This window comes from Amia ocellicauda (genome assembly GCF_036373705.1).
Source record: "Amia ocellicauda isolate fAmiCal2 chromosome 11 unlocalized genomic scaffold, fAmiCal2.hap1 SUPER_11_unloc_1, whole genome shotgun sequence".
In the NCBI taxonomy this organism is placed as follows: Eukaryota; Metazoa; Chordata; class Actinopteri; order Amiiformes; family Amiidae; genus Amia; species Amia ocellicauda.
In genome coordinates, this window is record NW_027102659.1 from 450,557 (window position 1) to 466,197 (window position 15,641).

At 43.8% G+C, this 15,641-nt stretch overlaps 3 non-coding genes across 3 annotated transcripts; all 3 read left to right on the top strand.

Annotated features, from left to right (window-relative positions):
- The first annotated feature begins 3,065 nt into the window (after positions 1 to 3,065).
- On the top strand, positions 3,066 to 3,138 carry trnav-cac (transfer RNA valine (anticodon CAC)). The gene has a single exon. It is a non-coding gene; the product is annotated as a tRNA-Val (tRNA).
- Positions 3,139 to 3,683: 545 nt separating this feature from the next.
- trnav-cac (transfer RNA valine (anticodon CAC)) lies at positions 3,684 to 3,756 on the top strand. The gene has a single exon. It is a non-coding gene; the product is annotated as a tRNA-Val (tRNA).
- Positions 3,757 to 5,328: 1,572 nt separating this feature from the next.
- Positions 5,329 to 5,401, top strand: trnav-cac (transfer RNA valine (anticodon CAC)). Its single transcript has one exon. It is a non-coding gene; the product is annotated as a tRNA-Val (tRNA).
- The last annotated feature ends 10,240 nt before the right edge of the window (positions 5,402 to 15,641 follow it).

The following is a 15,641-nucleotide window of genomic DNA, read 5'->3' on the forward strand; positions in this document are numbered from 1 at the left end:
TACTCCTTAGCTTTGAAACGCGAACCACATCACCGATGTTGAACTTATAAGTAGTTTTTCCCTTCTTAATAAATGGTCCGTATAATTCTTTATAGACCTTAAAAGAATTACTTTGATCAACATCTATAGGCTTCATTTTAATACTGGTGTGATACCCTTGGTTGTAAGCATCGATAAAATCCTGAACTTTATCAAAATACTTGAACGTGTTGACCGCTGTAAAATATCTCCAGATTTTGGTCTTCATGGTGCGGTTAAACCTCTCCACTACCGATGCCTTAAGCTCATTACCGGTGGTGAAATGATGTATTTTGTGTCTCTTCAGTAGATTCTGAAATTCTCTGTTGAGAAACTCTTTTCCTTTATTAGTCTGCAGTTTTTTAGGACATCGACCCTGGGACAATATATCCTTGTCACCGCCCGACCTGTTTTATTATGTAGAATGCGAGCCCAGGCATATTTTGATAACACATCGATACACATCAACATCAATTTGTGACCATTGTTATGTTTTGATAAATTTGACATATCGACTAGATCCATTTGTCATTGTGAGTCTATGTCAGTTGCATATACGCGGTTTCTTTTAAAGTTAATCCTGAGAGGTTTATGTAAGGTATAGGCGTCTTGTTCCCGTAACCATTCTGAAACAACCACATCATTAACCTTCACTCCGGCCTCAGCGAGTCCTCTTTGAAAACCCTTCTTACCCGCCAAACCCCCAATCTTGGCTGGGTTGTAGTATAGTTCCTGCATTTGGGGAGCTTGCCGAGTCATTCTGTCAAATAACCACACAGACCCACACTATGCGCAAAGTTTTTATACAAGGTTTTTTATTCAACTTCAGGAGAGCAGATACCCCTTTTTAGACATTTGAGAAAAGTATAACATACACAACAATTTTTTCTACGGTCCAGACAAAAAGAAATCAGATGATTGGTTACTTGATCTATATCAACAAATATACCTGTTTCTTTATCTTGTAGGCACACACCTCAGTTACATATGTAAATAAAACAACAATATGACCTATTTTAAAAGTAAACAGAGGTGTATTAAACATGCTCAGCAAAAGGTCATACAGATGTTGATGAAATGGCCTAATATCATTCTTGGCCCCCTTGAGCGCTTCATCCCAGTGTTCGTACCCCCCGGTCTTTGTTACAGCAGCCATTAACTTTTCCAGGTTTGAAAGTTGATCCTCATCGATGGTTAAATCTGTAGAGAAAAGGCTCGCGTTGGCTACTTTTCTGTCAAGCACATGGTGTAATAGCGCTCTCAGGTTAGCTGCAGAGTGTTGATGACAGAACCAGTTGCAGAAGCAGTCCAGAACATTCCCCATGTTCAAAGTCCCTTAGTTCAGGTCAGAGTCTGAATCAGTGGCGTAGATGTCGAATTCCTCGTCGCTGCCCCCAGCTTTAACTTCTTTACCGAAGAAATAAGCTTTTAGCTTGCCAGCGGTTTTTCTACTCGGCTCATCCAGGTCATTGAGCAGCTGCCCAAGTTTCTCTATTATAAACGGCTCCTTTTTCAGCTCCAGCAAAATCTCATCTATGATTTTCTGGACTTGTCCCACAGTTACATGTATGTGGGAGTAAGACAGCGCCTTGATTAATGCCGGTTTCAGCCACGGTTTGTTCAGTCTTCTGTAAAACACGTTGAAATACAACAGGAAATAGTAACGGTCTGGTTCAAACAAACAACTGTGTCTCAACTGACTGGCGTGATTCACTTCACACCCCCGACAGACTTCTTTCAGAGCTCGGTCGATGAGAGCACTCAGAATATACACCAGGGTGCTTTTAACCACTCTGCTTACTTGGTCACATACCCCGGGCATAAATCCTGCATCTTCATCACGCCATTGGGACAGTCCGATGCTCATTGGGTCGCCTGGTGGTTTGTGGGGTGTTTCTACATCCATTGGACTGACCCCCTCCTGAGACGCACAGACGGTAGACAGTTCGGCAAAATCGAGGCCCTCCATGAGCTCCAGAGGCTGGGGATCCCCGAGACTCATTTGGACATCCATCGCACCGCATGTTGTTTCGTCCTGAGGGACCGGGGTCTGAGGTCTTGGAGAGTAACCGCAGTCAAAGGGTTCCAGAGTGTATACAAAATCTGGGGAATAGAACCAGGGGTGATCCCGGGTTTGAAGAGGCCTGTAGAGCCTGTCGACGTCCGCAGCTTTCGGGTAAGACATTCTCTTTAATTTTAAACCATGAATGAATTGTTGCGCCTTTTATCCTATCTCTTCACTACGTCACGACACACCGCCCTCTTAGAAGAGAGTAGCCCCTGAGCCGTCAGACCCCCCTCCAAAACCCCACACGTCGTCTGTTTTATCATCGTCGTCGTCATTCAAGGGGGATATATAATCCATAATCCAGCATATTCTCCTTCTAACCAAATCCAGTTGCGAACATTTGGTCAAGATGTCAAAACCATCATTTATACAGTTTATGACCTCTTTCAAGAACGGCCAGTCCACGGCGTCAAACATAATTTCAGTAACCTGTTTTTCTGGATCCTCCACACCCCCTTCAATAGGGTTTGTAATCAGGGTACTGCTAAACAAAACCTTACGATCTGTAGTTTGAGTTAGACTCTTCACCACTCTACCGTAGTTCTGCAAGCTTTCCCATTCACACCTTTCAAAACCCTGAGTCGGAGACTCCATTTCGCATTCTCTTGGACCCTCTTGCAAGCCTTCTAGAGTCTTATCCACAAGCCCCAGATCTCTCCAGGCCATCACCTTCAACCAGTCCTCATAAGAGTATTCAATTACCGTCTCAAAAGGTTCCAACGTACCCTCCTTCTCTCCCAAAGCAAAAAGCTCCACTCCAACATAGCTGGGATCCCTTTTAAAGCGCAGGGCGACCTGCCTTTGAAAGAGTTTCCAAAGTGTCCTGATGTGCCCTTTAGCAATGCCAAACAGGTCTGTGAAAATGGCATCCTTTCGCGGCACTTCAGACGCCATCTCACAGTCTAGCCGACCTGAAATGCCTGAGCCCGTTTTACCAGCCGGCTTTGATAGGAGTTATTCGAAACACCAGGACGGGTTGGTTTCCGTAGTGTAGTGGCTATCACGTTTGCCTCACACGCGAAAGGTCCCCGGTTTGAAACCGGGCGGAAACAGCCTGCTGTGGGCCGGCCCTTTTCGTCCTGCTTGCCCTCGTGGTTCCCCGGAGGCGGTAGGTGGCTTTTCTTCATTGGAGTGCCCGAAATTGGTGCACTCAGAGCGTCCGTCAATCGACAGGTTGAAATTGTAAATGCTGGTGTAGGCACTTTTAATTAAAATCTGATGATGAAGTTATTGTTGTTGTTGTTGTTGTTCTTGTTGTCGTCGTGGTCGCCGTCATTATTATTGTTAAAGTAAAGCTACCGTAAGGTGTAGAAGGCACAATAGCTCTGTGATTGTCTGATGGTGGCACAAGACAAGCAGCAGCTGTTTGAACAAGCCATTGAGCATCACCTTGTTGGGGTAAGTGTAAGTCTTGTCATAGCTCAGGGCGTTCTTCCTTTGAAAGAGTTTTCAAAGTGTCCTGATGTGCCCTTGAGCAATGCAAAATAGGTCAGTGAAAATAGAAACCTTTATCTCACAGGCTGGCCCACGGGAAACGCCTGTGTGCGTTTTACCAGCCGGCTTCGATAGGAGTTATTCGAAACACCAGGACGGGTCGGTTTCTGTAGTGTAGTGGCTATCACGTTCGCCTCACACGCGAAAGGTCCCCGGTTCGAAACCGGGCGGAAACAACCCGTGGTGCACGCGTGCCAGTGCCGTGTTACCCGTCCCCCATCTCTCTGCCCCAAGGGTGGCTGTCGTTTTCTCTTCCTCGGAGTGGCAAGAAATCCTGACCTTGAGAACAAACGATGTAAGAAGGGTAGCTTTGCGAGGCGCTGGAACTGACACTTTTAAAATCGATACATGTTGTTGCTGTTACAATACGACCGTAGCAGGATCGGCGACATTGCTGTTACTCTTATGTAGTTGAAGGCGCAAAATAGCTCTGATAGTCTGGTGGTGACGGAAGACCACCAGCCGTTTGAACAAGCCATTCAGCATCACCTTGTTGGGCTAAGTGCAGGCACTGTCTGATCGCAGGGCGTCCTGCCTTTGAAAGAGTTTCCGAAGTATCCCGAAATCGGTGCACTCAGAGCGTCCGTCCGTCGACAGGATGAAATTGTAAACGCTGGTGTAGCCACTTTTAATTAAAATCTGATGATGATGATGATGATGATGTTGTTGTTCTTGTTGATGTTGTTGTTCTTGTTGTTGTTCTTGTTGTCGTCGTGGTCGCCGTCATTATTATTGTTAAAGTAAAGCAGTAGTTAGATTTGTTGCTACCGTAAGGTGTAGAAGGCACAATAGCTCTGATAGTCTGGTGGTGAAGGAAGACCACCAGCCGTTTGAACAAGCCATTCAGCATCACCTTGTTGGGTTAAGTGCAGGCACTGTCAGAGCGCAGGGCGTCCTGCCTTTGATAGAGTTTCCAAAGTGTCCTGATGTGCCCTTGAGCAATGCAAAATAGGTCAGTGAAAATAGAAACCTTTATCTCACAGGCTGGCCCACGGGAAACGCCTGTGCGCGTTTTACCAGCCTGCTTCGATGGGAGCCATTCGAAACGCCAGGACGGGTCGGTTTTACCAGCAGTCTCCAACGGTAACCGTTCTAAGCAAGAGGTGACGGTGTCAGTTTCCGAAGTGTAGCGGTTATCACGTTCTCCTAACGCACGAAAGGTCCCCGGTTTGAAACCGGGCGGAAAGAGCCTGCTGTGGGCCGGCCCTTTTCGTCCTGCTTGCCCTCGTGGTTCCCCGGAGGCGGTAGGTGGCTTTTCTTCATTGGAGTTCCCGAAATTGGTGGACTCAGAGCGTCCGTCCGTCGACAGGTTGAAATTGTAAACGCTGGTGTAGCCACTTTTAATTAAAATCTGATGATGATGTTATTGTTCTTGTTGTTGTTGTTGTTGTTCTTGTTTTTCTTTTTGTCGTCGAGGTCGCCGTCATTATTATTGTTAAAGTAAAGCTACCGTAAGGTGTAGAAGGCACAATAGCTCTGTGATTGTCTGATGGTGGCACAAGATGAGCAGCAGCTGTTTGAACAAGCCAGTGAGCATGACCTTGTTGGGGTAAGTGTAAGTCTTGTCATAGCTCAGGGCGTTCTTCCTTTGTAAGAGTTTCCAAAGTGTCCTGATGTGTCCTTGAGCAATGCAAAATAGGTCAGTGAAAATAGAAACCTTTATCTCACAGGCTGGCCCACGGGAAACGCCTGTGCGCGTTTTACCAGCCGGCTTCGATGGGAGCCATTCGAAACACCAGGACAGGTCGGTTTCCGTAGTGTAGTGGCTATCACGTTCGCCTCACACGCGAAAGGTCCCTGGTTCGAAACCGGGCGGAAACAACCCGCGGTGCACGCGTGCTAGTGCTTTGTTATCTGTCCCTGTAACGCGGCCGGCCATCGTTTTCTCTTCCTCGGAGTGTCAAGAAATCCTGACCTTGAGAACAAACGATCACAGAAGGGTAGCTTTGCGAGGCGCTGGAACTGACAGTTTTAAAATCGATACATGTTGTTGCTGTTACAATACGACCGTAGCAGGATCGGCGACATTGCTGTTACTCTTATGAGTAGATAGTAGGGTTTTATGGGCGCGGCCTATTTTGTTATGACGTATGCCCTAAGCTTATTAATATTCCTACGTCATAATTGGGGGGCGTGATTTTAGGTAGAGTTATTTCCTTAATTATTCCTACGTCATATCCGTCAGAAAGTGTACACCCATAAAACCCTGAACAACAAGGCCGCCCATAACCTGTTGTTCTTGTTGTTCTTGTTGGTCAACTGTAGAGTGTGAATGGGTCGGCTCTTCCTGTAGTGTTTGGGGGTCTTTTTTAAATATACATGTAATGGTTTAGTAAATCTAAACCGTTATAAGATCAACAAGTTCTGCTGTCTGTAATGGTCCCAGGTCTTAACAATGCCAGTTTTGAATAGTGCGTTTATCATATTCACACTGTCTCTGTCTGTCTCTCTCTCTCTCTCGCCCAATCATTTTATAAGATCAACAAGTTCTGTTGTCTGTTATGATCCCAGGTCCTAACAATGCCTGTTTTGCATAGGGTACTTATGTTATCCACACTGTATCTGGCTCTGTCTCTCCCCTCAAATTTAATTAAAAATAAAATTAAAAAAGAGGGTGTGTGTGTGGGTGTTTGTGTGTATAGGTTAATTGTTTAAAAAAAAAAAAAAAAAAAGCTGTGGTTATATTTTATCTCTCACATAATGTGTTCAGTCGTTTTACTTAAATACATTCTAGGGTCTTAAAGCTCATAAGAGTTAGACTTAAGATAAGGATATGCTTTTAAGGTATTTTAGCAGTCTCAATCCCTGATGATAAGGAATCGTTTAAAAAATAAAAACAACTGATCACTCAATGCTAAATAGATCACAACACTCAAGGCTAAATCACTCACACCATGGGTGGCGGGGGTGGGCTCAGACAACAGTACGTATGGCATGTGGTATCAAAACATTAAGAATACTTTTAACCTATATAATTTATAAGCTTTGTAAAATAAACCCAAATATCTCTTTTGCGGGGATAAACGCTGTTCTGAGTAGTTTGTGACTTGTTTAATACCAAACAAAGCATCGCTATTAAAAAAAAAAAAAAAATCACTGTAAAAGCGCTAGTTATTTTTGATCTTTATAGTTATTTTCTTGGCTCAGGTTGTTTTTTAGCGCTTATAAAGGCCTGAAATATTCTTAGTGGTTTGTTGACTATAGGTCTTGATGCTTAAAAATGTTTTTTTGAGAGACCTAAAGGTTCTAATAAAAGTTTAGAGTAGAGAGGAAGAGATCGTCTCCATCTTGGTTTCTATTTGAAATTTGATGCAGTGTCATTTTATTGGTTGGTTTTGATATGTTAATTGGTAACAGGGCGGCACAAAGGCCAGACCAGAACAATGCCTTACAAGCAGATCCGGCATGTGGCCATCAGTATAAGTATGAAGGTCTGGTCTTCAGCTCGACAGACTCATACTGACCTTTCGATTTAAGACTAAAGATCAACAATGTCCGGAAACAACATCAGCGACTTCGATTTAAACGAGTTTTTAGGCAAGTCTTCAGATTATTTTCATTGACTCAGAGCGTGTTGTGTGCATGTATTGTAAATAAGGCTATAACATCTGTTTTAAGTTCTGTAAAATTATTTTTCAGCCAGTCAACAGGAGTTAATTCCCAACGCTGAGGAGATCATCTGGAACAACGACGGTAAGATTTTTGTGTTTGCGCTCATGGGTTCTTATGTATGGGTGTGTGTGGTTTTGAAGCGGCTCATTAGAGTTATGAAAACATTTTAATATATATTAATGCCGGTCTCTTTAATTACACAGAAACTATCGAAAGGCCTGTGATTAATGTCTCCGAGGATCGACCAAGAGAAGTGGTTGTCCCTAGACATGCTGTCTGCCGACCGGGTAAGAACTAAACCCCTGTTTGTTTGTATAACGTTTCTGTAAGATGTTTGAGTCCAGTTTTGTTAATTTAAAAAAATTATCCTGTCTAACAGTATTAAGAAACGTGGTTCGAGACAACGAAAGGCCTTCCACATCGAGGGCTTGTTTCGTTTTACCTTCGAGAACCGTAACCTTTCACGAATCTGAAAGGCCGTCAGCCCCGGTATCTGATAGATGTGAGTATATGTCTGCAGCCTGTAAGAGGTAAAAGCTTTTTATAAAGCGGTGTGGTTAAAGGTTAAACATGTCTCTTACCTTCACAGCGGTGCAAAAAGCTAAACCAGCCGAAAAACATAAGAAACGATTATTCTGTGGAGGTAAGTAAGATCTTTCAAACTTTAATGTTTTTAAAAGGGCTTTGTTTGCCCGTTGAGGGCTAATATTTAAGCCATGGGTGACCGTTTCCTGTAGGGCGGGGGCTTCTGGGAAAGATCTTTAGAAGTCCGGACAGGTCTAGGCTTGTTTCTGGGGAACGTGTTTAGAAATGACCGATTGCCGTACCGTCTGGTTAGGAAGTAAAGCCGTCTGAAAGGGTTTAGTAAGTTGTTTGGCTTATCTCCCGCTATTATACTTCTGTTTTAAAGTGGTTGTAGGAAAAGGCTTGAAGGTGTTCATTGTATTTAATATTTAAACAGATCGTGAAAACGTTTGTGAAACAGGAAGTCCCGGGATCAGGAAGCGTTTACACTTGGAAGGTTCGTTTAAAAATGAAATGTTGTTGTGTGTGTGTGTGTTTTATTAACAATATTACAGTTTTTAAAGAAACATTTAAGAAACAGTTTATTTACAGCGGCTTCTCTCTTTTACATTTATTATCAAGTCCTAATAAATATATTGTCTGTAAATAATAAGGTGTTGTAGTGAATGTCTAAGGCTATTTTCAAAGGTCTAAAAAAGCTAAAGGTTTTGAATGTCCTGGACATGTTGTTTTAAGTTTGATTTCTGTCGCCGTTTAAAGATGTAAATGTAATGTATATTTTTATTCTTCCCAAGACTCTTGGGATAGTCATTCTGTGGATGAGCTATTGAGGACAATTACCCCGTCTAAGTGGGATCAAACATCTTCCCCGGTGAGATCACCGAGAGGATCCCCCACGGTGGTCTTGGAGACCCCCCAACATCTACTCAGGCCACAGCCTTCTGGGGGTAATTCAACACCCCAGATTCAGCCCGCCGCATTGTCGGGCGGAACAAATACAGGCATCCAACAACCTCAGGGGTCGCCGTCAGTCAGGGCTGACACACCACCCAACGACGGCCTGGTTTCAACATCGTCCCCCCAGACCCGTTTCTTGGCTACAGAAACGCGGAACAGTACCCCGCGCTTGGCCAGGGTGTCACCGCAAAGGCCTTCTTGGTCTCCGTCCATGAGTATACGCTCGCTCCCTGCCTCCTTCGACCGAGATTTACCGGAGCGACCATCCTTTGAAGCTGAGCCAGGCCACCAGCCCCCGGAGCTACTTCCTGAAGGTCGGCATGAGTTGCTACATACTTTGTTACAAAATCAAAGACTTGTGTTACTGGGGCAAAACCTGGTGATAGAGAGCCAAAACACCCTTATTAATACCCTTACTAACGAATTGTACCGTATTTAATGTTTTAATAGACACAAAACGCCTTACTATTGTGGGTTGTTGGAAAAATAAAAAATAAATTAAAAAATGTCCTGACTTGGTAAAAGAACTCACAAACTAAAGGATTATGAACAAGCTAGGGCCCCAAAAAGACCTTCCCGAGAGAACATCCCCGGCCCTGTTGTGAACTCCTCTGATGTCCCAATGAACCTGGAACTATTACAAATGATAAATGATTTAAATAACCCCCAATTACCACCGATAGAATGTGAATTAACACACTTACCGGTGAACCCCGACCTGTTACAGATGGTCAATGATCTAAATAACCACCTCCCACCGGTAGCGCTTATAGAGGTTCACCCCCTAGTTCACCCCGATTTGTTTGAAATGGTGGAGGCTTTGGAGGAGCTACCCCGACCAAATTCTGCCCCTATTATAAATTATTTGAGACAATTAGAACACAGGATGGCGGCAGAAGCAGCCATCACTATAGAGGAGGGTCTTGACATTAACCGGTTGGATATCTTTGAAGGACTTTTACAGGCTTTAAATGAGCCTCCTCAAAAAGGGGGTTTTGTAGATGTCAGCAGTGGGGGTGTTCGGAATGTGGAGGGTTCTGAGACTGATAAGGCTGTGGAGGACATGCTCTGTGAGAATGTAGGGGGTGAAGGCTTGGTTCAAAATGATGATGTGTCCAAGAGTACCAGTGATCCCGTGATTATAGATAGACCGGCCTATAACAATTTTGAAATGATTCAGCGTTTTACTTTTGCAGAACTTTTAAATTGTGACAATTATGCAGAAATATTTGTCAACATACACGAGGCCTTGCAGAAAATGCTTGAACAGGTTGCTGAAAGGGTCAGACCTCGAGATGTTGTACAGTTAGAACTCAGAGGGGATGCTTTGTTTAGCAACCTATCTGCAATGCTGAGTGGAGATAATTTAGATGTCTGGCTAAAATCGAAGCGTTATTGCAAAGTAACGCAGCCATCTTAGCTGATGAAAGTCTGTCTCTGGTAATGAATGTGGTTCGTAACCCTGAGGGTGGGGCGCTTAGAAGACTGTCGAAATGCTTGAAGAACGACATAATTAGGACCAAGCTCAGGCAATTAGTGGTGAGTTCCAGTGGGGACAATAAGCTCTGTTTTGCTTACAGTTTAATAAAACTACTCACCCCCGACATGCCTGAACCCCAAGCTCTGCAAGAGGCTTTAATGCTTCATCAGAGGGCCGGCTTAAACTCTCAACAGATGGTTGCCTTTTCAGACATTACCAAGTTTGAGGAGTTGTTGTCTTTAAAAATTGTTGTGTGGTACCGTTGTGAGGTAAAGGAAGTATTTGTTAAATTTCAGACACATCCTGAAACCCATACACAGACACTGTTTCTCTTCCTAGGTGATAGACATTAATTTGGAATAAAGAGTTTGACGGCTTTTTTGGGTTGTTCGTATGTTTGTCATTGGTGTTATAAGGCCTTCAATGATAAGCTTAAGCACCGCTGTGACGGTTACTGTAACGTCTGTTTCAATCCGCAATGTCGTAAGGGTTTGGCCCCTACCATCCAATGTAAAGATTGCTTAAGGATTTGTCTCTCAACGTTCTGTTTTTCCGAGCATAAGGTACAGAGGGCCGCTGCTGAGGGGGTTAAAAAACTGAGTTATTGTGATCAAACTAAATATTGCCCGCAGTGTTGCCTCCAGTACCATTTTCATGAGGTTAAACCACACAAATGTCTGGAGCCGAGATGCAGGATCTGTAATGCTGATTTAACCTCGGGGTCCGAACACCAGTGCTTTATTCAGCCGGTTAAAAAGGAGCCGCCGCACAACCGGTATGTCTTTTTTGCTTTTGAATGCCGGCAAGAAAACGGGGTCCACGTTGCTAATTATATACACTGTATTGACATGTTGGATCGTGAGTGGTCAGCTAGCGGTGAGAGTTGTGTCAGGGATTTCTTTACGCGGTATCGCGGTCCAAAATACCTCAATTACACATTTATTGCCCACAATGCTAAGGGTTATGATTCTTACATTTTGATGAAGTATCTGGTGGAAAATGGGGTGACCCCAAAAATAATAGCTCAGGGTAGCAAGATCATGTGTTTCACCGACGAAGCTTTCAACTAACGTTACATAGACTCGTTAAATTTCCTCCCCATGAAATTGAGCGCTTTGCCTAAGGCTCTGGGTTTTGAGGCTCAGAAGAAAGGTTGGTTCTGCCATTTTTTTAATACTAAGGACACTCAAAATTATCGAGGGTCCTACCCGCCCGCCTCTTATTATGGGGTTGATACTATGATGTCTCATGAGAGGGAGGAATTCTTTAAATGGTACAATACGGTTAAGTGAGGTGTTTTTGATTTCCGAGAAGAGATGGCCGCTTATTGTAAAAATGATGTGGTGATCCTTAAAGAAGCCTGTGTGCGTTTCTGCGCCGAGGTTATCAACACATCGGGTCTCGACCCTTTGCAAAGTGTGACCATAGTGTCTCTCTGCATGAAAATGTATCGGTCCAATTTCTTGCAGAGAAACACTATAGCGGTCACCACTTCTGACAACTATCGTGCTAGACAAAATAACTTTTCGACTGTCTCCATACAGTGGCTGGAATACCTGAGTGCCCGGGATAACATATTCATCAGACATGCTTTAAATCAAGGGGAAGTCAAAATGGGGCCTTACTACTTAGACGGTTTTAGCGACGTGTTCGGGCGGCGTACCGCTAATGAGTTTGCTGGTTGTATTTACCATGGCTGTCCTCAGTGCTTCGACCCAAACACCTTTAACCCCGAATCACAAAAACTCTGCGGTGATATCTACTATGATTTCCAGGAACGAATTGAAACTTTAAAAAACACCTATGGTTTGAACGTGCTGGTGATTTGGGAACACGAGTGGACGACCCTGAAGCAACAGGATGCGGGGGTACAATGGTTTATGGAAACCTTGGACTTTCCTGAATGTCTAGAGCCCCGGGATGCGTTATTTGTGGGTCGTACCAATGCCCTCTGTTTACATTATGAGGTAAAGGAGGGTGAGAGAGTAGATTACTATGATTTCACCAGTCTGTACCCTTATGTCAACAAGACCAAAATGTACCCGCTGGGGCGTCCAACCATTGTTTATCGTGACTTTCTCGAAATCGGACATTACTTTAGTTTGATCAAAGTCACCATGTACCCTCCTCGCGAGCTGTTCTTACCCGTGTTGCCTTACAGGTGTTCGGGAAAATTGATGTTCCCTCTGTGTAGAACGTGTGTGGAAACTGAAAATCAAACTACCTCTTGTCTGCACAGTGATGAAGAGAGAGCGCTGACGGGTGTCTGGTGTAGCATTGAGCTTGACAAGGCGGTGGAGAAAGGTTACAGAGTCGGTAAGGTGTATGAGGTTTGGCATTTTTCTGAAAAAACTGATACTCTTTTTGCTGATTACATTATGACCCATCTGAAAGGGAAACAGGAGGCATCGGGCAATCCCTCATGGTGTGTTGACTCCGCGGCCAAAGAGCGATACGTTCAGCAATATTTTGAAAAGGAAGGGATCCGTCTAGAGCCGGGGAACATAACTGTAAACCCCGCCAAGAGACAAATGTCCAAACTGATTTTAAACAGTCTGTGGGGTAAGTTTGGGGAAAGAAATTACCGTCTAAACACAACCTTGATTAAAACCCCTGAACTGTTCATAGAATTTATGTTTTCCAAACAACATGCAGTATCACACTTTCAATTCTTAAATGACCACGTGGCACAGGTCCAGTGGAGGGCCCCTAAAGATTTCCCCACCAAACAGGGGAACGTTAATGTTTTCATAGCGGTTTTTACCTCGGCTTACGCCCGGCTTGAACTGTACAACTTAATGGATCAGTTGCAGGAACGCACGCTCTATCATGATACTGACTCTGTAATCTTTGTCACCAGGCCAGGGGATTGGGTCCCTCCCCTCGGGGACTACCTTGGGGAGTTAACGAGCGAACTAGATCCTCAGGACCACATAGTGGAGTTTGTTTCAGGGGGTCCTAAGACTTACGCATACAGAACGGCTGCGGGTAAGACCTGTATGAAAGTTAAGGGTTTCACTCTGAACCATTGTAACAACAAGCTCATTAACATCAAGTCTCTGACGACCCTGGTAGAAAGTTTTGTAACCGAGAAAGACGCGCCTCCTCGTGAGATTATTACAGCCGGAAATCAGATCTATCGCAATAAAAAGGGGTACACGTTGGAAAATAGATCACTAAACAAACGGTTCAGGGTGGTGTACAATAAAAGAGTGTTGAAGACTGATTATACCACTCTGCCTTATGGATATTAGCGGTGGTTTTGAAAACAGACTTCAACACCCTTTCTCCTGTATTATAGCCGGTCCCTCCAATTCGGGGAAGAGCTATCTTATAAAGAACATCATAGAAGATGTGGACGCAACCGTGTCCCAAGCTCTTGACAACATAGTGTGGTGTTTCTCTTGCTGGCAACCTCTCTACGATGATTTGGCTTGGAAAAAAAATAATCTGAAATTTGTGCAAGGTCTCCCCGCCTCGTTGTGTGGCGATGACTTGTTCCCGCCCGGTAATACTAACCTAGTGATCCTTGATGACCTGATGGAGCAGGCCGGTGACAACAGTGAAGTGGAAAAAGCTTTCACAAAGTACACTCATCATAGGAATTTAAGTATTATTTATTTAGTTCAAAATCTATTTTTTCAAGGTAAAAAAAGCCGCACTATTAATTTATATGCCAATTATATAATTCTTTTTAAAAACCCCAGAGATAAACTACAGGTCACCGTCTTGGCTCGTCAAATGTACCCTAACCAGACCAAGTTCTTTTTGGAGGCATTTGAGGATGCCACCAAAAAACCCTACGGGTACTTGATTGCGGAATTAAATGCACAAACCCCAGAAGACTTTCGCCTAAGAACAGGTTTGTGCCCGCACGATTGGCCGGCAGTCTATGTGCTAAAGAAAAGGAAATAAATAAGAATGTCTGTTCGGATTAAAAGAAATCTGCCGCTTTTGCAAATGTTATTTGAGAGGAGCCCGCGCCATAGGAAAGCTGTGCTGGCAGGGGCCCCCTCGGATTTGATCGAGACCCTGTGTGAAATAGCTTTTAACATCTTACGCGGTAATATACCCCTAACCCCTTCTCAACATTCTAAACTCAAAAAACAAAAAGCGGTTATCAAGATCATCGCTAATAAGAAGTATTCTATTAAAAGAAAAAGAAAGAAGATTAATCAAACCGGGGGTTTTATAGGACCGCTGTTGAGCATAGCCGTGCCTTTCCTAACCAGTCTTCTAGCTTCCAGAGTGGGTTAATAATGGAATATGCTCAGAAAATGTTTTTGATCCCTCAGGAGCAGCTTGAGAAACTGAGAAAAAATGTTGTCGGGCCAGAGCCCATTAGACAAACGGCCGAAAACAACCTGGACTCTGAAATGAAAGCTATACAGGCCAGGGCCGATTTAAATCAGTATTCCAAAGCCCAGTTGTATACCAACACGTTACAGCGCTACCTCCGTCTGGTTAGACAGGGTGAAAAAGATCAAAACATTTTAACTTTAACCATGGCCTCTCAAGAAAATGGTTCTGGGGCTGATGCGGGGGGAACGGTTGATAAAGATGTTGCGGTGACCGAACCTGTAGAGAGTTCAGAGGGAGATGTTGTAACGGATGTTTTGAGAAACATGCCGGCCAGAAGCAAAAGACATGCACAATATATCCTGCACAAAATGGTTCAGAAACTGCGGGTAACGGCTTGGAATGAACAGGGTGAATTTGTTTTTAAAGGACTACTGATCAAAGGTTCACACATGTTCGATTTGTTGAAGAGTGTCACTAGCACTAATAAGGTACCTGATAGTCGCCGACCTGTAGGCTGGAATGCTTTCCTACAGGCGATGGCCTGTCTGAACATGCCCCAATCAACAGTTCCTAACCAGGAAACGCGACAAAAAATCCGTCTGTGTAAAGAGGTGGAGCCTGATCTGACTCCGATATCTCATTACTCTGACCGTGCTGAGCGACCATCCTCAGGATCTATCCATTGTTGGGAAGCTTATTAATCTCATGTTTTTATTTGTCTCCCCTGTAAATAATGACCCGACAAACAATTTTTTATTTTTATTTTTTATTTTTCAAATGTTGTACATTTATTTATACCATAACCCCTGCTTTGTATAAGAATTGTGTTGAATAAAAACAAAACTAATGATTCAAAGGCTGTTTTCATTATTTTTTCACCTTAACACGCATGACATCTTTTAAAATCCTCACAAGAACACCCCATCTGTATACACGGCTGGCTAGGGTCGTAAGTCATTGTGTTATAAGGGGGGGTCCACAGTGTCCTGACAAACTCTGCCACTTTTTTATCATTTTGGCCTAAATCCTCACTGTACAAGGCCATAATATCGGGGTATGACCTTCCTTTAGATCTATGAAATAAGAAAAACACACAGTGTTGACCACAAGTGAAGGTCTGAAGACTTTGTACTTGACGACCGCTGTAAATGGTTTCTTGACAGTTGTTGAGCAGAAAGTTATTGA